Source organism: Ascaphus truei, chromosome 1, assembly GCF_040206685.1.
Source record: "Ascaphus truei isolate aAscTru1 chromosome 1, aAscTru1.hap1, whole genome shotgun sequence".
Lineage (NCBI taxonomy): Eukaryota > Metazoa > Chordata > Amphibia > Anura > Ascaphidae > Ascaphus > Ascaphus truei.
Window position 1 is genome coordinate 26,890,670 of NC_134483.1, and position 23,161 is coordinate 26,913,830.

A 23,161-nucleotide genomic window follows, 5' to 3' on the forward strand; every position below is an offset into this window, starting at 1 on the left:
ACCATTTTCTTTGAAGTTGTGCATGCGCAATGGGTCGCGGCAGCTGGTGGCCACTGCGGAGGTTGGCGCATGCGCAAAGGAAGTGAGCGCAAGGCGGCCATAAGGGAGAATAGCTCCCAAGAAGATACAGCCCACAGGGTGCACAGGGGCAGAGTCAGGTGACGCCAGGTAGCCAATAGGGCTGTAGGATCTCCCTACAGGGAAGATTGGATACATTTGGCGCACTGAGCCCACGCTAGTCGGCGTCAGGAGCAGCTAGGGGAAGGAGGTAGGGTGCAGGAGTCAGTGACTTCCTGCAGTAGGCCAGCAGCCCCCTGGTTCCCAGATAGCCCTGAGTCACCAGTAGTATTGAGTGTTGAAGGGACAGGCCCCAGGTTAGGGACCCTGCCCCTTACTGCACAGAGTCAGTTAGGGACACAGCGGACGCCGCGCGTCCATCCAGAGGTTTGGGCTCAGACCTCCACTGCCGCTGCAGCAGCCATCCGGGTGGGATCGCCCCTGATGGTAGTTCCTGTATTCATCAGCCTTCGGATCCTTTGTGAAGCTCCTTGGCAGGCCCGGGCACTGGAGTACTCAGCAGGTAACCATCAACAAGTGCACCAACGATCCTACATATATATTATTAATATGGGACTTGTGGCTGCGCAGTCACACATATCATCTCCCTTTAAGGGTGCAGGACATATTGTGTGGGGTTATTGGACACGGGGTGGGATAACCCGATGCAGGTGGGAGCATCCTGCGAGACGCAGTAGTCAGTGTCTCCTCTAGAGAGGGACACCTGTTGATATATGAATAAGTATATTCTATACAGTAAAGTCATTGATTATTTTACATGCGGTGTGTGGAGTGATATATATATATATATATATTTATCCTGCGTGGAACCACTCCTCCTCTGGCAGGAGCCATCGCAGGTGGAGGAGTTGCACCTTGAGATTGTGTGATATGTATGTACCTCAGGCTCCCCGAGCGGAGGCTTAGGCTCCTGAGAGCCACACAGGTATACAAAGCTGGTAGTAGCGTCTGTATTCACAGGGAATACCCGTTACATATATATATATATATATTTAAACACAAAATAGGTGCCGCAATCAAATCACCCCAATATGGTCTAATTGTTAGGATAACCAGTGACCAGGGTAAATAATTACCCTCTGGTGGTGCTACCGACCCACAAGAATTATATGGTAAAAAAAGAGAAAAAGAAGGGTCAAAAAGGTGCACTCAAACAATATATATTGAAAAATTAGAAAAAATGTACTTTATTAGCAATGAGTAATACAAAAACACACAAGACAGACCCAAACAAATACCACATAGTAAATTGCTGTGCGTAAATACTGTGATAAATTCTACACCAAATCACATGAGGGTCTGGTAAAACCCAAAACATAAAGGTTCAAATTTCGCATGGCAGAACCAGGGGAAAATATTTATTCCCCCAGTAATGCAGATGAGATCGGCCGATCTAAGAAAAAATAATTAAACAAACCAGACCACATGAAAAAATGGTTTTACCTCAAATACCTGCTAATGAAGCAGCAAAAAGAGAAAAATCTACTTTAAATACTGCATAGAATGACATGAACATGACAGGCATGTTAAATAGGTGTAATAATGAGCATAGTAAAACAAACAGCATAAATACCTAACTGGCTGAGAAAAGAATCATATAATGTAAACAAAGCCACTCAGGTAAACATACAAATGACCCTACAATGTGCTGCAAACAGAATAAATAGACTGATACCAGTGCTATGCTGTACACATGAAATGAACAGCAAAGAGTGGGAGTCCAAATGATGTACTAATAGTACTCATAGTAAGTCCCCAAATGGTGAAATCATGCTGAGGATAAGCAGGGGTCAAGGTTAAGCAACCCAGGGACAAAGCGCACTGCCAATGAATATTGAACAGGGCAGTAGGGGAATCCCACAATACAGACCAGCGTCCCTGGTTCGGGCATCAGCGGTGTCACAGAGAAAAATCTTGAAAGTTTGCAATGCAGCATACGGGTCAGGAGGAGGTAGGGGTGCTGTCACAGCTCTGCTTGACGGCCGTTTCGCCAAAAAGGCTTCTTCCTGGCCAAAAATATCAAAACCATTCTAGCTCCGAGTAAATTAAGATTGGTTGATGCAGCTGCCAATGCCCCACCTGTGGGCCTGTTTGGCAACCACAGGTGCGGTAAAGGCCGCTGCATCACATGTAAACATCTGACTTCCACATCGGAGTTTGTCTCCCTTCGAAAAGGTCGCAAATATGAGGTTAGGGGCAGTATTAATTGCCTTAGCACTTATATTGTCTACCTTTTACAATGTGGTTGTGGCCAGAAATATGTGGGTCGCACCAGTCGATCCCTCAGTACCCGCTTCCTCGAGCATAGGAGGAATGTGATACATGGTGTCAGTACCCATAATCTTTCACAACATTTTAAATGTTATCATAATAGGAATCCAGATTCCCTATTAGTTATGGTTATTGAACACATTCCTGCCTCTGCTGGAGGGGGGGGATAGATACAAAATGTTGTGTCGTAGGGAGACATATTGGATCCACCAGTTGGGTACTCTAACCCCTGGTGGACTCAATGAATGTTTGGACACCAGAACTTTGGTGTAATACCCAGCTCTGGTTTCATTGACTCTGCTCTACCCCCTCCATCTGTTACATTCAGTTATCCCCCATTCTTCCCCCCGCCTAAGTCCTCCTTTTTCCCCTCTTTTCCCTTTCCTCCCCTTCACCGCGCTCCCCCCCACCCCCCCACCCGCCCCCTCCCACCTTCCCCCCTTTCTGTTTTCCTCTTTTTTCTCTTCTTCCCTTTTCCCCACTCTCCTCCTCTGTTCCCGTTTACTCTCCCCATTCCCCCTTCTCCTAATCCAAGTCTAATATTCATATATTAACATATAAATATACATATTTAGATTTTTTATATAGTTTTAGCCTTGAAGTCTACACCAATGATAAAGTCAATAACACTGAATTCATGTGGGTAAAAAATACTCCCCTATTCATTTTTGTTGGAGTATAAGAATTTGTACTATTGTTATTGGAATAAGCATTCTATATGTTTCCTCATATGGTTTTATTGAGTTGGTCATTTCTCCTCTATATACATGATCACACATGTATATATTCCACTATATATTAAATGGAATTTATCTGTATTTTTATGTTTATGGAATGATGAGTGACCTGGGCTACGTGTATTTATATTTACATATGGACATGTTTTTATTATTATTCATTATATATTTTTTATTATGATTTTCTGAATATAGATATTACAATTGTGGGTCCTTCATTGATAGTGTATGTGTATGTGTGTGGGACATGACTATATGTGTGCACTCGCATGTACATGCACACACATATGTTAAGTATTTTATTATTGTGTGTTGCAATTATTTTTTTTTTTTTTTATCTGTGAATTAGTCTGTTTATATGTAATATGATTTTAATTACTGTATTATATTTTATTTGCGGTTTATATGCCTATTATTATACTGTATTTTGTAAAGCATTGTTTCTTATATACAGGGACGGTTACTGGCGTTTCTATTGGCTAATCTTCAGTGTCTTAGCCTTGTTAAATAGGCACTGACGATTGGCCTCTGGTCGCTCCTTTGACCACTCCCCTCTCTGTGGGTGTGCCTATAAAGACCGAGTCCTCCACCATGTTAGTATTCCCTTTGAAAAAGTCAATGTAGTGACGAAACGCGTCAGGGTACGTCATCACAACACTACGTCATCACGCAAGTGCGCACTTTATGGCCGGAGAGCGCATGGAGCTGATCTGAGGCTGACAACTTGAAATCGCATTACAAGCAGAGACACGGCGTTCTCATCCATCTAAAACTGCTGGAGGTGAACTGGATTGGAAATCGATCCATTGATGTGTTCCAGGACGATGTTGCCCTGTTGGTGGTGATTATATCACAAACTCCTTAATATTCTTTTACTTTTGTGAGTGTCCTTAATCCCCTTGTACTCTTTTTAATATTAAATGTACTTTTTTACACTATGGGACGTGCGCTCTCTGTTCTTCTGTTTCTATAGATTTCTGCTGGAATTGGTTATTCCTTCTGAGAGCAGCCTTGGATCCCTGGCAATCATCTTGTTCCTAATTTAAATTTTTCTGGACTTGCACTAAGGGTTGGACTTTCTACATTTTTGTTTTTGCTTGTTATATATGTTATCACTATTGTTAGCACGTAATATTTTTTTTAGATTAATATATTGTCGTTTATATATATTTTTCTTAATTTTTAGTTTAATATTGTTTCATATCACTTGTCTCACAAGTGGCGCTACTGTATTTTCTCTTTGTATATACTCTATAACCACTCTGTAGCAGCCTTTTAAGTTGACACAGGTACTTATTAATCTATCACAACACTAACTAAAATGATGCAAACAGCTAAGGAGAGACAGAATAGAAGAAATGGTTTGATCTCCTCCCCTCTAGTCTTTGACAATGATATATCTGTTGATACAGGTTTAGATATTAAGGAACAATTTTCAAACTGGAGAAATTAATGAAGGATGAGATGCGCCATTGGTGGGATGCCTACTCACTTCAAGATTATATAGATAGAAAAATCATCCCACGGGGTCTAAGGATCAGTAAGTGTCCAACATTTGAGACAGATGCAGATTTCATCAATAGCTGGATTAATAATACTCTGGATACATGTTCCTTTTTATTGATGAAGCTTCTGGTTCAATATAGATACTAAAGTTAAAGAATTAGAAATTGAGATAGACTCTATTCAGACATTATTGTCACCATACTCAGAAGGAAAAGAGTTCAGAGATTTGGATGATTTAACCATTAAACGAGTTAAAACTTTTGAACAGGAGGTTGTGGCTAGGAAAGAGAATAAACTCAGCCGCGATAAAGAAGATTATGCCACAGATAAAGTTAGAGTTTGGAAGAGATCGCACAGTTTTAATAGAAAGTGTACATTTCATTCTCATCCACAGGTGCGAGCTAGTGATAAGTACCAAGCAAAATCTGGGGAAGCCGGTGGGTCTGGACCTGGCAGTCTGATGCATCGCCTTGTCCAACAAACCTTGAGAAAAGGTTCAGGTATTGCACGGGCCCCAGAGAACAGATTCACTGTGCTAGAGGTTGAGACGCTTCCTGAAGATAGAGAGGGGGACTGTGGACGGACGTTCACAGAGGTACGCAATTAGGAGGCTTTATAATGTGAAATTATAATAAGGCTATATTGTGCCTTTTCCTTTTTTATCAGGAAAACATCCAAACAAGGGGGGGGGAACAAAGCTTCCGTTCACTTGGGAGTATTTCTAGTGAAAACACTATGCAATCAATTCACATCTCCCTAATCAAGCATTTCTCCCCAGCCCCAAAACATAGCATGCAATAAGCAGATATAAGCAGTCTCTTAAGAATAAAAGTCTTATCTGTTTGTAAGCTTCTCTGCTCTCCTGGAACCGCACCCATGCATGCACAGAAAATATCAGCACCCAGGTTTTAGAAGTCTTATTTAGTCCTTGTGGTTTGGAGGGAAAATCTTTACTGTCCCTGCTTCAGCTCCCTTGTCTTCAGGGTTTGTCAGCATACAGGTTTAGAAGTTTTCCCTGTGCCTTGAAAGCAGCTCTGCTATCTTTTGGCAGAGCTCAAGACAAGTGTGTCTCCAAGTTCAGCTCAGGTGTCAGCTAAAGAGTTCTCACTTCCTGTTTCAAAAGACAGGCTTTCTAAGCCATCTAATCAGGCAGGTGGTGTTTAGTAATTAACTACCAGAGGTTAACCACCACACTGCTGGATTAAAGGCACATTACTGAACAGGGATAAGTCCCCTGTTACATACCTCCCCTGTTTGTGGGAAGCTCGGGCTTACCACGGCCAAAGCCCATCCTTCCACTCTCATTCTAGATATCTCTGTGACTTGAATGATAGTGGATGGAGGAAGAGAACCCTCTGTCCCGCTGGGATTGGAGCCCTTTCTCCAATTTATTTTTGTCTCCTCCCGAAGATGCTTGAGATCAGCACTCCTCAGTCGCTCGAGGAGGACTTTTTCCACGTAAAGTCTTTTTATCACGTGCGCGGTCTTGAGAATTCTGTTGTGTCGGGCACTCCTCTTTTTGTAGACAAAGTATATGGCAACAGTTGTAGAGCAGTTAGGACTAGCCCTTAGAGTTATCTGCTCATGAAGTGGTCTTTCTGCCGCTTCTCCACACCACGGAGTCGCCAGTTCAGCTTTTTCAGCTAAGGATTCTTCTGGCTTTGATTCTGCACTCCTACCTCTGTTTGTTGCCTGTTGGGCAGCTGTAGGTTTGGCTAGTGCTTTCTTTGGTGGCTCAAACTTCGTAATTTTGTTTTGAAGTTGCGTGGAGTCCCCAACTCTCACTGTACCCTTGTCCTTGCGGACATTAGTGTTATGCCGGTGCTGCCCGCAGACCAGACCCGTCCCCTGAGCTGAAGGGGGAAGTGGTAATACACGCACCCGCAGCAAAGGGGGCGTGTCCAGAGTGTGGTATGAAGCGTTGCCAGGCCAGGTGTAGTAAGGTAGACAATACTTGCCGGTACCGGTTGTAGAGATAGAGTGATGAATGCCTTGCCGAGGTCAGGGAGTGGAGAGTGGAGATAGGTCGTAGTCCAAGCCATGTTCAAGGGGTTACCAGAGTGAGCGTTGTCCATAGAGTGCCGAGATCGAGAGCCAGAGGGGGTAGTCGTACAAGCCGCGTCAGAACCTGTGAAAACACTGAGAGAATCCAGAAGTACTTCCATACAGAGACTATATCGAGCAAAGACTGAGAGCAGAGAGGAGCTAGATAAAGCAGGAAGGTCCAATTAGGAACGGAGGCGGGACAGGAAGAGCTACTGCAGATTGTTGCAGGCATAACAGGCCAGGTGAGTCTTGTTGGTAACCTGAGTATGCTTGTGCAGTGTGCAGGGGCGGAGCCTGAGGTCCGGGGGACGGGAAGAAGAGTGTGCAGACTGAGCGTGCTCCGTAACTCGTGTACGCGCGTGAACCGAGCCAGTGGATGGTGCAGGTGTGCATTCAGGAGGGCGTGGGCGCGCACGGCGCTGTACAGAGGAATCGCCGAGGGGAGTGATCCCGCGACGGCGGCAGGGGCGGGGAGCAGTGGAGGCCGGTAAGGCAGGAGTGCTCTGTGTGAGGAGCGTGGAGAACGCCGATTCCTGACAGTACCCCCCTCTTCAGGAACGGCCTCAGGATGGTCCAAGAAAGGTTTCTCTGGAAACTTTTTCCTGAAGGACTTAAGAAGAGCCGGGGCATGAATGTCCTTTGAAGGAACCCAGGATCTCTCTTCAGGGCCAAAGCCCTTCCACTGCACCAAGAACTGGAGCTGACCCCTGGATAGGCGAGAATCCAAAAGAGAGTGAACCTCGTATTCCTCGTTATTTTGTACAGTAATGGGATCCGGTTTACGAGTCTGATCCGGAAAGAAGTGACTGGAGATAAATGGTTTTAAGAGGGACACATGAAAGACATTGGGAATCTTCATACTGGGTGGTAGTTGGAGCCGGAATGCCACGGGATTGATTTGTTCACAAATAGGGAAAGGACACAGGAACTTGGGTGCCAGTTTAGGAGATGGTACCTTGAGGTGGATATTCTTTGAGGAGAGCCATACCAAATCCCCTAGTTTGTAACTGGGTGCCGAACGACGACGACGATCGGCCTGTAGTTTCGACCTGCGGGAGGAGTTGAGAAGGGTAGACTGAATCCTGGACCATGCGGTTTGGAGGGAAGAAATGCGTTCATCTATGGCAGGTACTCCAGAAGGAATGTTGGGGATGGGAAGACAGGAAGGGTGGAACCCATAATTTATAAAGAAGGGCGACTCCCAGGTGGACTCGTTTTTGGCAGAATTGATGGCATACTCTGCCCAAGAGAGGAGTTGTGCCCAATCATCCTGGAAATCGGATATGAAACATCTCAGGTACTTCTCCAGGGATTGATTGATTCTCTCCGTTTGTCCATTGGACTGAGGATGATAGGCGGAAGAGAAAGAAGAAGAGATGCCCAATCTCTTCGTGAAAGCTCTCCAAAATTTGGATACGAACTGAGAACCTCTGTCAGAAACAATGGACGAAGGGATCCCATGAATCCGGAAAATCTGCTCCATAAAGATATCAGCAAGGGCGGGGGAGGTGGTTTAATCCTTTAAGTGGAATGAAATGGGACATCTTTGAGAACCTGTCCACGACCACCAAGATAGTGTTCATTCCTCTGGACCTGGGCAACTCCACGATGAAGTCCATCGAAATGTGGGACCAGGGGCAGTCGGGAACTGGAAGGGGTAACAGAAAAACCTGAGGCTTTTGACGGAGAGTCTTGCTTTGAGCGCACGTGGGACAGGCGCGGGTAAAATCCAGAATATCTTGAGACATCCTTGGCCACCAGAAATTCCGACGAATGAGATCAGTAGTCTTCTTAAAACCTGGATGACCTGCAGATTTAGAGGAGTGACCCCAAGACAGGACCTCTGGAACAAATTTGGAAGGTACAAAGTGTTTGTTGTCGGGAACGACCAAGTCCTTGGGAATGCGTCTCTGGGAGTGCAAAATCTTGTCAAGATTCTTAAAAGAAGACATGGCGAGAATCCTCTCATGCGGAAGGATAGTCTCTAAAGATTCCTCTGGCCTCTCTTCAGAAGAATGTATTCGGGAGAGTGCGTCTGCCTTAACGTTCTTGGTCCCGGGGATATAGGAAAAGTGAAAATCGAATCGGGAAAAAAAAAGGGCCCAACGAGCCTGTCGTGGACCAAGGCGTCGAGCGTTCTCTATGTAAAGAAGGTTCCTGTGGTCCGTGAGGATAGTAAACGGCTCTTTCGACCCCTCCAGCAGGTGTCTCCACTCTTGAAGAGCCATCTTCACGGCCAGAAGTTCCCTGTTACCCACGTCATAGTTCCTCTTTGCAGATGAGAATTTCTTGGAAAAATATGCACAGGGATGTAACTTATCTTGGGGCGTGGGTCTCTGAGAAAGAACGGCACCAGCGCCACAATCAGAAGCGTCGACCTCCAGGACGAAGGGAGGTTCAATGTCGGGATGACGGAGAATAGGTGCGGATATAAAGGCTTCCTTGAGTGTCTCGAAGGCGGTGATGTCCTCGGATGACCAAGCAGAAGGATCAGCTCCTTTTTTGGTGAGCGCAGTAAGGGGTGCCACAATGGTGGAAAAACTCCGTATAAACTTACGATAATAATTAGCGAACTCTAAAAAACGTTGTATGGCCTTGAGAGAGTTGGGTCTTGGCCATTCAGTGACTGAATGAAGTTTACCGGAGTCCATCATAAACCCCTCATCGGAAAATATGTACCCCAGGAACGGAGTAGAGGTCGTATGAAAGGTACACTTCTCCAGTTTGGCATACAAATGGTGTTCACGGAGACGGGAAAGGACGTAGGAGGTGTGGCGTATGTGGTCCTGGAGACCTTTGGAAAAAATCAGGATATCATCCAAGTATACAATAACAAAAACATTGAGTACCTTCCGAAAGACGTCGTTGATGAAATCCTGGAAGACAGCGGGAGCATTACATAAGCCGAAAGGCATTACCAGATATTCGTAGTGTCCACTACGCGTGTTGAAGGCCGTCTTCCATTCATCCCCCTTCCTGATGCGCACCAGGTTATAGGCACCACGCAGATCCAACTTGGAAAAAATCTTGGCCCCCTGTAATTTATCGAACAGTTCGGTAATAAGGGGAAGGGGGTAAATATTTTTAATAGTTATCTGGTTTAAACCCCTGTAGTCGATGCAAGGCCTCAACGACCCGTCCTTTTTCTTGACGAAGAAAAACCTCGCCCCTGCTGGGGAATTGGAGTGACGAATAAAGTCTTTTTTGAGATTCTCCTGGATATATTCATCCATAGCGTGAGATTCTGGTAACGACAAGGGGTAGGTCTTGGACTTGGGTAGGGAGTAACCAGGAACTAGATCGATTGGACAATCGTAAGTCCTGTGTGGCGGCAAGAGGTCTGACTGTACCTTATTGAAAACGTCCCGGAATTGATGGTAAACGGAAGGTAGAATAACTTCGGGAACAGAGGTATTGGCCAGCAGTTGATGAGTCTCGCCTGACCTCGGCCTCCAGGAAATGGGAGCGCAGGAAGTCCAGTCAATGAGAGGATTGTTAAGCTGTAGCCAAGGAAGACCAAGGGTGATGGGTATCCCAGGAGCGTGAATGGCATCGAGAACTAAGGTCTCCTTGTGCAGATGTGAAGACAGAAGCAAGGGAGCCGTCTCTAAGGAGATGTGGGCCGGGGTAAGAGGACGTCCATCGATACCGACGAGTGCGATGGGAACCTTCTTTCTCACTAGTGGTATGCGGTTTACCCTGGCAAATTCAAGATCCACGAAGTTTCCTCCAGCTCCTGAGTCAATGAAAGCGGCGGTAGAAGTCTTGAACTTATTGCCTGAAAGGAAGACTGGAAATGTAAGTTTCTTAGGGAGTTCATCTTTATGAAGGGGACTTGGAGACATTACACCCAGAGAGAGCCCCTCTGTACTAACTGGGTGTTCCGTTTCCCGGACACAGTGGACACTCCCAAACCAGATGTTCCATGGATCCGCAGTAGAAACACAATCCCCCGGCGTGGCGGAACTACCGTATCGGTGTGCGGATGCGTTGTACCCCCAATTGCATTGGCTCTGGCAACTCCAGTGCAGGACGAAGAGGTGTGGTAGCACTTGGGGGAGCAGGAGTGCTGCTGAGAGTACTGGAGAACGGAACTTGAAAGTTATGGAAGCGAGTGCGCTGACGCTCTGAGCGGCGTACCTGGATGCATTGATCCACTTGGACGGCCAAATCAATCAGGACCTCCAGTTGATCTGGCCTGGATTGGCGAGAGAGTTTGTCCTTGATGGGATCTGCCAGGCCTTGCCAGAATACAGAGATGAGAGCCTCTTGTCCCCAGTTAGTCTCGGCTGCTAGAGTCCGGAATTCCACAGCATACTGTGTCACCATCCGCCGTCCCTGAGTGATCTGGAGGAGAGAAACAGAAGCCATCTCCCGACGAGCAGGGGAATCGAATACCCGTTGAAACTCGGCTTTAAATGCCGGGTAATCTTGTGTAAGGTCAGAACGTCGCTCCCAAACCGGGGAAGCCCAAGCCAGGGCGCTGCCAGTGAGGAGGTTATAAATGTAGGCTACCTTCTTGCGAGATGGGGGGCCATTTCAAACTGCATCTTACACTGGTTTAGGAAACCCCTACAATCTTGCGGTTCACCTGCATAAGGCTTGGGGGGAGGAATCCTTACATCTGAGCTGCTAACTGCGCTTGCGGAGTGGGGGCTTACATCTGACGGGGTCGTGGTCGGTACCCTGTCTGAGAGTACTGCGACCTGGCGTGTAAGTGCCACAATTTGATCTGCCATGGCCTGGTTTTGCTGAAGCAGATTAGAGAGAAACTGCTGTAGTTCGGTCTGGTCTGCGTCTTGTGGGCTCGACATAATGTTACGCCGGTGCTGCCCGCAGACCAGACCCGTCCCCTGAGCTGAAGGGGGAAGTGGTAATACACGCACCCGCAGCAAAGGGAGCGTGTCTGGAGTGTGGTATGAAGCGTTGCCAGGCCAGGTGTAGTAAGGTAGACAATACTTGCCGGTACCGGTTGTAGAGATAGAGTGATGAATGCCTTGCCGAGGTCAGGGAGTGGAGAGTGGAGATAGGTCGTAGTCCAAGCCGTGTTCAAGGGGTTACCAGAGTGAGCGTTGTCCAAGGAGTGCCGAGATCGAGAGCCAGAGGGGGTAGTCGTACAAGCCGCGTCAGAACCTGTGAAAACACTGAGAGAATCGAGAAGTACTTCCAGACAGAGACTATATCAAGCAAAGACTGAGAGCAGAGAGGAGCTAGATAAAGCAGGAAGGTCCGATTAGGAACAGAGGCGGGACAGGAAGAGCTACAGGGAGACACTGCAGATTGGTGCAGGCATAACAGGCCAGGTGAGTCTTGTTGGTAACCTGAGTATGCTCGTGCAGTGTGCGGGGGCGGATCCTGAGGTCCGGGGGACGGGAATAAGAGTGTGCAGACTGAGCGTGCTCCGTAACTCGTGTACGCTCGTGAACCGAGCAAGTGGATGGTGCAGGTGTGCGTGCAGGAGGGTGTGGGCGCGCAGCGCTGTACAGAGGAATCGCCGAGGGGAGTGATCCCGCGACGGCGGCAGGGTGGGGAGCCGTGGAGGCCGGTAAGGCAGGATTGTTTTGTGTGTCCAGGGGCTCCCTGCGGGGAGGGAGCGCTCTGTGTGAGGAGCGTGGAGAATGCTAAATCCTGACAATTAGTTACTGTGGGATACTGGTGCTTGGCCAGAGCCAATACCTTTTTCCGTATTGGAGGAATCTGTATCAGAGTCTCCTTCATATTCTGGAGCTCTGTAATTTTTGTCGTCAAGGTTGCCGCTGCGTCTGTTTTCTCCTTGGTGTACTGACTCAAGGAAATGGAACAGTCTCTCTGTCTCTCCAGCTCTTGCTCCAGTTTCTGAGCCTTCTCACGCTCCCTCTCATACATAGTCACCTGGTATCGAAGCTCCGCTTCCAACGTTGCTCTGAAGACATGCAGCATGGCCTTTAGCTCCTCATACTGCTCTGTGGGGACGTACTGGGTATTCAAACGTTCCTGCAGCGCTTGTACCTCTTTAGCAGCCTGCAGTTTTTCTTCCTGTAGCGTTTGCTGCTTCTCCTCAGCATACTGGAGGAGTGTACGCAGACCTTGCAGTTGGTTCTGCAGTCGGTGCTCTGCGTCAAACTTTTCCTTGACTTCTTCTGTTAACTGAAAATTTTCTTCTTTCAGTTTTAAGTTTTCTCTTTTTAATCTTGAATTTTCTCCTTTTTCAGTCTCTGTATTCTTCAGGGCTTCTTTGCAGTCCTCCTTCCATTTACACACATCTGCTTTGAGAATGACCATCTCCTGGCGTGAGACTTCCTTCTCTAGGTTGAGGGTCTGAAGCTCCTTCTGAGAGACTTTGAGATCTACATCAAGGTTACCAATAGTTTCTTTAGCAATGTCCAGCTCCTCAGTGAGACTGTGTAGTTCCTTTCTGGAAACTTCCAGGTCTGTGCGGCAGCTGGTGGTCTCATGATGTGAGGCATTCAGTGCTCTGCGGAGTGTCTGAACCTCTTTCTGAGATACGTCCACTTCTATCCGGACACTGTTGATCTCCTGTGTTGAGGCATTCATCTCTATGCGAAGAGTGTGAACCTCTTTCTGGAAGACTGTCATCTGCTTCAGTGCCTCCTCATACTTCCGCTTTAGCGTAGCCACCATTTTAGCAGATTGGCTCTGCTTTTCATCCATGGCGGAAATAGTAGCCTTTGCAGTATCTAGCTCAGTCTTGAGATCGTTCAATTCTGTCCTGGCTAAAGAGTAAATTGTGAGCACATCTTTTTGTAGCCTCACATTATTTTTCTATAGCTCTGTATTATCTGCTCTCTCAAGTTTCAATTGTTCTCGAAGTAGATCACAGTCACGCCTGGCAATTTTCAGGGAGTCTTCAGGGCTGGTCAAGGGATCGTCACTCACTGGTTCTGGCTCCGCTTCCCTGGGATGGTTGGTTGAGGGTTCCTCACTGTTGGCACCGGACATACACTTCTTTGGGGTACCCGACTTCTGCCTTGGGCCCTCTGGATATTCGGTTAACCGTGGGACAAATTCTCCATTTTCTCTAGGCTGCAGGGCAACTCTGTCTCCCATTTTCTCCACAGGATCTGCGGACGGGTCTGTTACTTCCACGGTAAGTGAAGAACCGCTTTTCATTTTCTTTTTCCGCCTTTTTGATTTGGATGACACCATCCTTTCAGGGATATTGGGGTCTCCATCTTCATTTGAAATTTTAGCAGCTTCATTATATACTGTCGCGGTCGAGTTTATTCTTACCTTTGCCCGGTCTCGACCGCGACAGAAACCGGGCGCGCGCCGGAGCCTCGGAGGATCGGTCCTCCGATCAGGGCTTCCCCCTCCCCTCTCCGGGTCCTCCGGGTCCCCCAAGCGCCCCACCACAATCCCCCACATCGCGGTACACCAGGGCACCAGGGCTCCATCGATGACGCGCAGCACGCCGAGGGAAAGAAACGAGCAAGCCTGGAAATCTCCCGGCTTGCGGCACTAGCCAAGTGAGGATAAAGTGTGCCGTCTCTGTATGCCAGGCTTTTCTTGCAGCTGCTTTAGCTGACAGAAATATTCGGTGATCCACTGCTCCCGCTCTGTCTCCTGCTGATCATATTCGTCATCAAAGAGAGCGGTCATTTCTGTTCATGCCGAGTACAGGCACCCCCACCATTCTTGGGGTGTTTTGTGGGTGTGACTCGGTTCGGGTTCCCCGTGAGAGATGTCATCCTCTTTATTGGACTGGAAGGGCCACTCTTCCGTGGGGTAGGGTTCATTACAGGAACGCTGCATCTTGTCCTCCATTTTTAGGCTATCAGGTGTAATTTTCTTCCTGACCTCAGGAGGCGCTATTGCAGCTGTTGCCACTGTATTTGCTAGAACTCCCAATTGTAGTAGTCCTACAGATGGGCATATTTTGCTTGTAGAGGTCGTAGCTCGCACAGGCATCTCTGTAGACTTTTCTTTCTTGGGTAATTTTTTTTTTTTCCAATATCAACAGTACTGTGCATGCATTTTCTTTTATCAGGTATACAAGATTGTGCAGTTGCTAGGTAAAAAAGTATATTTGCTATACACCATTTATTTGCTAGGTGCAATCCCTCTGCTTCAGCAACAGAATTTGGTTTTCTGCCTGAGTTAAGTAATTTTCAGTCTCATCTTTGGGTATTATGGCATTCCCACTTCGCACTTTGGGTGTCTGTTTTGCTCCCAAGATAATAGGCATACTTTTTTACTTGCAGAAAAAAAAAACATTATTTGCAGTGGAATCAACACTCAGCAATTGGCTTTGAAAAACCTTTTCCTTTATAGGGCAATTTTACACTCAGCATTTGTTTGCTAAATATGCCCTTGCTTCAGCACAGTCTTGTATCAATTTTCACACTTTTCTGCATATACTCCATTCACAGCTGGTAGCCCTATGCGGTGTGGCAACCTTTATTTGCAAAATCAGTACCACTCGTGGGTCACCATCAGTGAAACTTTTGAAAACAACAAACACCTATCCCGTTTCAAGGGCTGACTCACTTCTTGAAACCCCTATTTCAATGACCATATTACGCTTTGTGATAGGCAAATAAAGTTTTAGCTGCTTCAGCAGTCTCTCTCCTCTTGGGATTGGGGTAAAGAGTCCATCTGTGTTTTTGTAAGTTTCAATGCAGTGTAAGTTTCAGTGCAGTGGTGTGTCCCTTTAATTCTGATCTCTGCTGCATGATAATACAAAAATGCAATGACCCGGCGCTCCAGGCTACAACAATACCCCAGTCCAATGATTAGTCCAAATGGATATGGAAAGTTCTTTTCAATATTCCAGCTGATGGAGAGATGATGATTCAATTCCTGGCTGTTAGTTCCGGACTCCTCAGATTTTCTGTGTTGTTGTTCCTTTGAGACAATCTGTGCTCTAAACCTCTTCTCTTTCAGATATCACGAATCCCACGTGTTGTATGTCATTCATCCAGGTTTTCTATCTGTTCACAGCATTACCACTCAGACATGGTTCCCATGTGTTCCCAGAAAGGAGATAACATAGAAGATGATGGTGAAAATTGATAAAAATTTATTACAATGAAAAATAAAAACAGCCAAATGCTTACTCACATAAACCAGGCTGTGTTAAAACAGCTGACAACGTGCTGTCCGCAGCTTGATACAATCAGGTATAGCAGGCTTCTGGGATGATGGCACTTTTGTTATTTGCAAACCCTGAAGTGGCGTCTATCTCTATGCAGTTGCTCTGCAAGATCCGCCCCCTCTATTTGCTATTGCTATCTCTATCTCAGCTTGAGGTGGCCAGCACTACACACTGTGCTCTGCTCTCCTCTCTGAGTAACTGCCGTCAGCCCGCGCGTAGCTCAGTGACGTCACACTATGGCATCTCTCCTGATATCTCTGCTCCTGATGACCGTGTCAGTTCTAGCTCCTCCCTCTCCAGACGCGTTTCGTGACGCAATGTGGTCACTTCATCAGTGGATGAGGGGGGAGTTGCTACCTACTGATATATATACCCTCTAGGGTGATGTATATTAATTACAATCTAATTGATTAAAAAGCAGATAAACTGAATAAAATTGCACACATACTACTTACATGATGTAAACCACTAGGGAATCATCCCTGGGATTAAGTGGCAATGCACCAAGCTCATAAAAGTGAAATTTCCTGCCTTTCCAGATATAGAATTACAAAATGAAAACAATTGTTGCATGATTGATTATTGTATAAGACAGGGAGGGGTTAATCTATCAAAAAGGAGGCCAGATCGAAGTCTATATTTAAACCATGTGGTGACAAGGTTTTGAGAGTATAAATCCAAAAGGTCTCCCTTCTAGATAAATGGGTTAACCTGTCCCCTCCTCTCCAATTGGCTTTAGGGCATTCTATGCCCCTACATATCAATCCCTCTGGATTTTGATTGTGTTTACTTTTAAAGTGGTTAGACACACTATGTGTTTCCAACCCCCTTTTTATATTGTAAACATGCTCTGCCAATCTACGTTGGAGCTTCCTCCCTGTCCTCCCCACGTACTGTAACCCGCAGGGGCATTCTAATAAGTATACGCAGTACTTACTCTTACAGTTAATAAAAGTGTTTACATCGTAACTTTTGCCTGTCACGTTTGATTGAAATGTACTGCCTTTAACACTGAAAGAACAACCTATGCATTTGTTACATGCAAAGAAACCTTTCAGGTTGGATAACCACATGGTGCTACTTATTTTAGGCCCACTAAGGGGACAACTAGGTGATAATTTACTTTTCAAGTTGTCAGCACGTTTATAAACAATTTGTGGGTATTCTGGCAGGAATGTGTTCAATATTGGGTCTCTCAGGAGGATCCCCCAATGCTTGTTTATAATTTTCTTTATTTCTGGGGCCATACTTTTGAATTTAGTGATGAAGGGGATAAATTCTCCTTGTACAGTTGGCGTCTTTTTATTATTATTAGGGTTAATAAGATTTGACCTATCTATATCTTTAACTGCACGGATAGCTTTATTAACCCCTTCCCTGCTGTAATCTCTCTCAAGAAATTTTTCTCTAAGGGAGTTTAATTGGTTTGTACAAACATCTTTCTGCGAACAGTTTCTTTTTATTCTTAGGGCTTGCCCCTGTGGGATATTTTGAATCCATTTTGGATGGTGGTGGCTAGAAGCCAAAAGATACGTATTAGCATCCACCTCCTTATGGTATGTTTTAGTTTGTATCTGATTATTTTCTACATACAAGGTTAAGTCTAAGAAATTAATACTTTTACTACTACAGGTAAACGTAAATTTTATATTAAAGGGATTATTATTCAAATACAATTTAAACAATTCTAGATCTTCTATCGTCCCCCTCCAGACACACAGCACATCATCGATAAATCTCTTCCAGAGCACCAGGTTTGCACCATGTGGGTTGTTGTTCCATATGTAGCCATGCTCCCACATATCCATAAATAGGTTAGCATAGCTAGGTGCAAACTGGGTGCCCATTGCGGTGCCGCATGTCTGGAGGAAGTAATCTCCATCATAGTTAAAATAATTGTGGGTTAGTATGTATTGTATCCCACTTAATATAAAGGATTTCACATTTTCTCCAACATTCTCTGCTGCATGAGGTTTTTTTTTTTTTTTTATGTTTCTCAGACTTGTTTGTAGGCAAAAAGCATAAAAAAATTTTCACATAGAACTCTCCGGTCCTTTTTAACTACAAAGACACCTCTTATCTCACTTCTGACACCATATGTGGACGGACGTTCACAGAGGTACGCAATTAGGAGGCTTTATAATGTGAAATTATAATAAGGCTTTATTGTGCCTTTTCCTTTTTATCAGGAAAACATCCAAACAAGGGGGGGGGAACAAAGCTTCCGTTCCCTTGGGAGTATTTCTAGTGAAAACACTATGAAATCAATTCACATCTCCCTAGTCAAGCATTTCTCCCCAGCCCCAAAACATAGCATGCAATAAGCAGATATAAGCAGGAGTTAGAAGGGGCAGAGTCGTCCAGAGAAAAAAGGAGGTCAAAACAGAGCTAACCCTTCCAGAGAGTAGTGGAATATTTAATCTGTCTACTTTTCCGTTATCTTTATACCAATCACTACTTCTGGAAAAGGGAATCTCTTTTGCACCAAATACAGGTCCCAGTGCCTTCCAATTATTTGTGGACCTTAATAGCTTAATTAGAAAGATTACTCTAAAACGTTATTTTAATATTCAGGAGAAAAATAAAGTACAAGCGAGGTCTACATTCATTACTAGTACACAGGAAGATATCTGTACAGAGGCTCTTGTGGACTTGCTGACGGAGTCGGAGGCATTGCCGGGATCATTTAACAATTCTATTGACAATTTTGATTTTACAATTCATTTTACATATTTGTCAGATGTTGGTCAGGAGGGGGAATTATCGGTCATGCATTACCCTTTCAGACCAAAATCGCTTTTCTTCCCTTATCAATCAAAGGGAGGATTTATTGATGCATTTTACAATGTGGTATTAAGAGATTTTGAGTCACTGTGTACTAAACCTTATAGATTTAATTCTAATCTGTCCAAATGTGAACTGGATGCACTCAATGATATCAAGAACAATAGGGACATCATTATCAGACAAGCCGACAAAGGTGGGGGCATAGTAATCCAGGATAGATCAGCTTATCTGAGAGAGGCCTTTCGACTCCTGGGAGACTCTGCCTCCTATTCCTCTTTGTCGGCCGATCCCACTACATTATTTCTTTTTTAATTGAAATCACATTTGACACAGGCCTTGGATAATGGTGTACTCACAAAATTAGAATTAAAATTTTTGTATTCTGATCACCCACACACCCCCATCTTTTATCATTTACACAAGGTCCACAAGTCTCTTGTTGATCCCCCTGGAAGACCCATTGTTTCGGGGGTGGAGTCGATGATGTCTGGCCTATCCCAGTATGTGGATTACTATCTCCGAACCCTTTGTAGCTAAGCTTAGGTCACATATTAGGGATACGCTGCATGTCATCGACTCCATCTCTGAGATTAAATGGAAGCCCGATTACCTTTGGGCCACATGTGACGTGTCATCTCTTTACACGTGCATAGATCATTCCAGGGGGATCAGGGCAATTGACTTCTGGCTCAACATGGACCCTTCCATTCCCCCTTCACATAAGAATTTTTAATTGGATAGTATCACCTTTATTTTGACGCACAATTATTTTTGTTTGAGGATTTATTTTATTTGCAAATCTGTGGAATGGCCACGGCAAATCTGTGGAACGGACATGAGGTTTGCCCCCAGCTATGCCAATCTCTTTATGGGATATTGGGAAGAAACATCTATTTGGAAAAATGCCGGGCTGGGGGCCGGCCTTGAATACTATGGTCGTTTCATTGATGATATTATTATTATTTGGGAGGGTGATGTCACAGTTCTGTCTGATGTCCTGAGTTCTTTTGATCAGAATGAATTGGGCTTGAAGTTTACATTTGAAATTAGTTCTATCTCTGTGGTATTTCTGGATCTAGTTTTGACCTCGGATCCAGAAGGTAATATTATCACTACCACTCACTTCAAGTCCGTTTCTGTTAATAATTATGTTCATTCATCTAGTAATCACCATGCACAGTGGCTCAAAAACATTCCTTTGGGGCAGTTTTATCGTTTGAAAAGGCACTGCACCAAAGAGAGCGATTTTCTTATTCAATCCAAAGACCTGAGCAATAAATTTGCAGTGAAGGGTTATGATCCCGGTCTTATCAATGTCTCCTTCAGCAAGGTACAGGCCTCTGAAAGATCCACATTACTCAAGAAATACAAACACTCCACAAAGGCACATGTAGGTTATGGTGAACCTAGAAATAGATCGGGTAATGCTGATGGAAATCCTAGGTTCAGCACCACTTTTAATCAATCATTTAGATCCATCAGAGGTATCTTAAATAACCATTGGAGCATCTTGAAATGTGACCCTCATTTGGGAAATATTCTTCCTGATAGACCACCAATCGTATATAGGAAGGCCAAAAATATCAAAACCATTCTAGCTCCGAGTAAATTAAGATTGGTTGATGCAGTTGCCAATGCCCCACCTGTGGGCTGGTTTGGCAACCACAGGTGCGTTAGAGGCTGCTGCATCACATGTAAATATCTGACTTCCACATCGGAGTTTGTCTCCCTTCGAAAAGGTGGCAAATATGAGGTTAGGGGCAGTATTAATTGCCTTAGCACTTATATTGTCTACCTTTTACAATGTGGTTGCGGCCAGAAATATGTAGGTCGCACCACTCGATCCCTCAGTACTCGCTTCCTCGAGCATAGGAGGAATGTGATACATGGTGTCAGTACCCATAATCTTTCATGACATTTTAAATGTTATCATAATAGGAATCCAGATTCCTTATTAGTTATGGGTATTGAACACATTCCTGCCTCTGCTGGAGGGGGGATAGATACAAAATGTTGTGTCGTAGGGAGACTTATTGGATCCACCAGTTGGGTAATCGAACCCCTGGTGGACTCAATGAATGTTTGGACACCAGTACTTTGGTGTAATCCCCAGCTCTGGTTTCATTGACTCTGCTCTCCCCCTCCATCTGTTACATTCAGTTAGCCCCCATTCTTCCCCCCGCCCCAGTCCTCCTTTTCCCCCTCTTTTCCCTTTCCTCCCCTTCCCCCCTTACCCCCCCCTCCCCTGTGACGGAGCAAACAGACGGCGATCCGGCTACACTTTGGCGCATGGGCTTACCCATACAATGCTTTTATTCTGCTTACCCATACAATGCCTCATTCTCTCCCGTCTTGATTAATGTAACCTCCCTTTACGTGAATTTTACTCTTTATGTCTTGTAAGTGTGTATTATCTACCTTACATTTATTTAAATACATTTTATTTCATCTGCATCTTAAGATAATGCACTAGGGGAATGCGCGTTTTTCTCTTTTTTTCTATACAGTACTGGTTTGGGAGTGATTCTCCCGTGGATGAGCAGCCCCCTCCTACATTTGGATTGGATCTGGCTACTGGGAATCTTTCCCCTTTGTTTTTCAAATGAATACCCTTTTTCACTGGACTTGTGTTTGATGGACAGAACTCTGGGATTTGTACTTGGTACTTAGAGATAAGTGTATTAGTGCATGAGCTGCATGTGTTAGCGCTGCTTTGTGAGTGGATTTACTGGCTTTGCATCTCACCCCAGCCTCTGTTTAAAAGCTCTGTTTAAAGCAGTATGCATTGGTTTAAGGATTTGCTCGTGTAATATGAGCTTGAGACAAAAGGTGGCACTGTGTGCTCATTTGCATGTAATTTCCCAGAATCCCTTGCTGCAGTGGAAGCGCTTTGTGCTGGGCGATAATGTGAAAGACAGGGTTGCAGACCTGTCTAAGACATGCAAATGAACATACAGTAATATTTACAGTTGCTATATGCTTTACTGTGGAGGGTTTTTGTCACTTTTTAACCCACCATAACCTGAATAATGTGTGGTGAATAACTACTCTTAGTCTCAAACCAGCATAGCCAGCACAACCAACCTTACACTGATGATACCCATCAAGGTTGAAACATGTCTGTGAGTGGGTTTACTGGTTTTGCATCTCATCCTAGCCTCTGTTTAAAAGCTGTGTTTAAAGCAGTATGCATTGGCTTAAGTATTTGCACATGTAATACGAGCTTGAGACAAAAGGTGGCACTGTGTACTATGTGCTCATTTGCATGTCATTTCCCAGAATCCCTTGCTGCAGTGGAAACGCTGTGTGCTGGGCGATAATGGTGAAAGGTTGCGGACCTGTCTAAGACATGCAAATGAACATACAGTAATATTTACAATTGCTATATGCTTTACTATGGAGGGTTTTTGTCACTTTTTTACCTTAATAATTGTGGTATACTGCACCGACACACTTTATTCGAGCAAATACCCAGTATGTACCTGGCAGATACCTGGAATGCGCCGCTCCTCACCTCTGACAAGCCCCGTTGCGTTTGCCTTCCCAGCCTGGGTTCATGCCTGGCTGACGGGCGGCTGATCTGTTAAATGATAATGATTAGGATTTCATAGGCTGCAATGCTTCGCGTGTCTACCAGATGGCATAAATTCATGAATTGTAATGCAGTATATATATATATACTGTGCAGTATTGAAGCCAGCGGGAATAAAATGCTTCAATCCCTGCCTGGAAAATACCTCAATGCACTCGGGCAGAAAACAGTCACAAACCTCAATACACCCGGGTATACCCGAATTCGTGGGACTAGCCGAGCTCGAATAAAGTGTGTCGCCAGTGTATATATAAATATATATATATACATACAGAAAAGGACTGCGCTTGGTTATGGTGTGACAGCAATAGTATAATAATAAATGATCAGAAAATGTATAAATGTATAAAAAAAACTAAATGACAATAATAATATTTAACTGTGCAATCAATACGTTCACCAAATGCATATATAGTTATAAAAAGATGTGCTGTGGACCCAATAACAAACTTTTGTCACAAATCCTTTGAAGTCCAAATGAAGTCCAAAAAATGCAAGAAACAGAAAAGCACTGACAGGAAAAAGGCTGCTTCTTTAAAGGGCACAACGACCTCCATCTCCACATGCATAGAAAATAGAAGAAAAAAGCGCCAAATCCTAGTGCATTACTGTGCAAAAAATGTTTAATTCCCAATAAAAGGCTCATAAAATGAACTTACAAACATAAAATATAAAAAAGCATTGTATGAGTTATACTCATGCTCCAAAGGATCTATAAGCGCTGCTGCTCTGCTCCTCTGCTCCGTGACACCACCGCATCCAGTACAGCCCTCGTGTATCTCTGCCAGCAGGAACTCACGTCATCAGGCTCCTCCCAGTATTCTTTCCCCGGGAACACACCTCCAGATTGTTTAGGTTCCCACCGGGGACAATGTTTGCGGCGGAACGAACAGATGACGTCACGCTGTGCACGGAGATGGCAAGCAGGAGAATGTCAGGCAGAACTCATAAATCAACGCTGAAGGAATCCACAGCACACCTGGCCCTACGCGTTTCAACAGCTAAACTGTTTTCATCAGGGGAGATACACGAGGGCTGTACTGGAAGCGG

General features: G+C 44.9%; 1 protein-coding gene across 1 annotated transcript in view; it reads left to right on the plus strand.

The window, feature by feature from the left end:
* Positions 1–23,161, plus strand: part of LOC142468858 (uncharacterized) — a 44,870-nt gene that overhangs the window by 20,267 nt on the left and 1,442 nt on the right. The window lies entirely within an intron of this gene.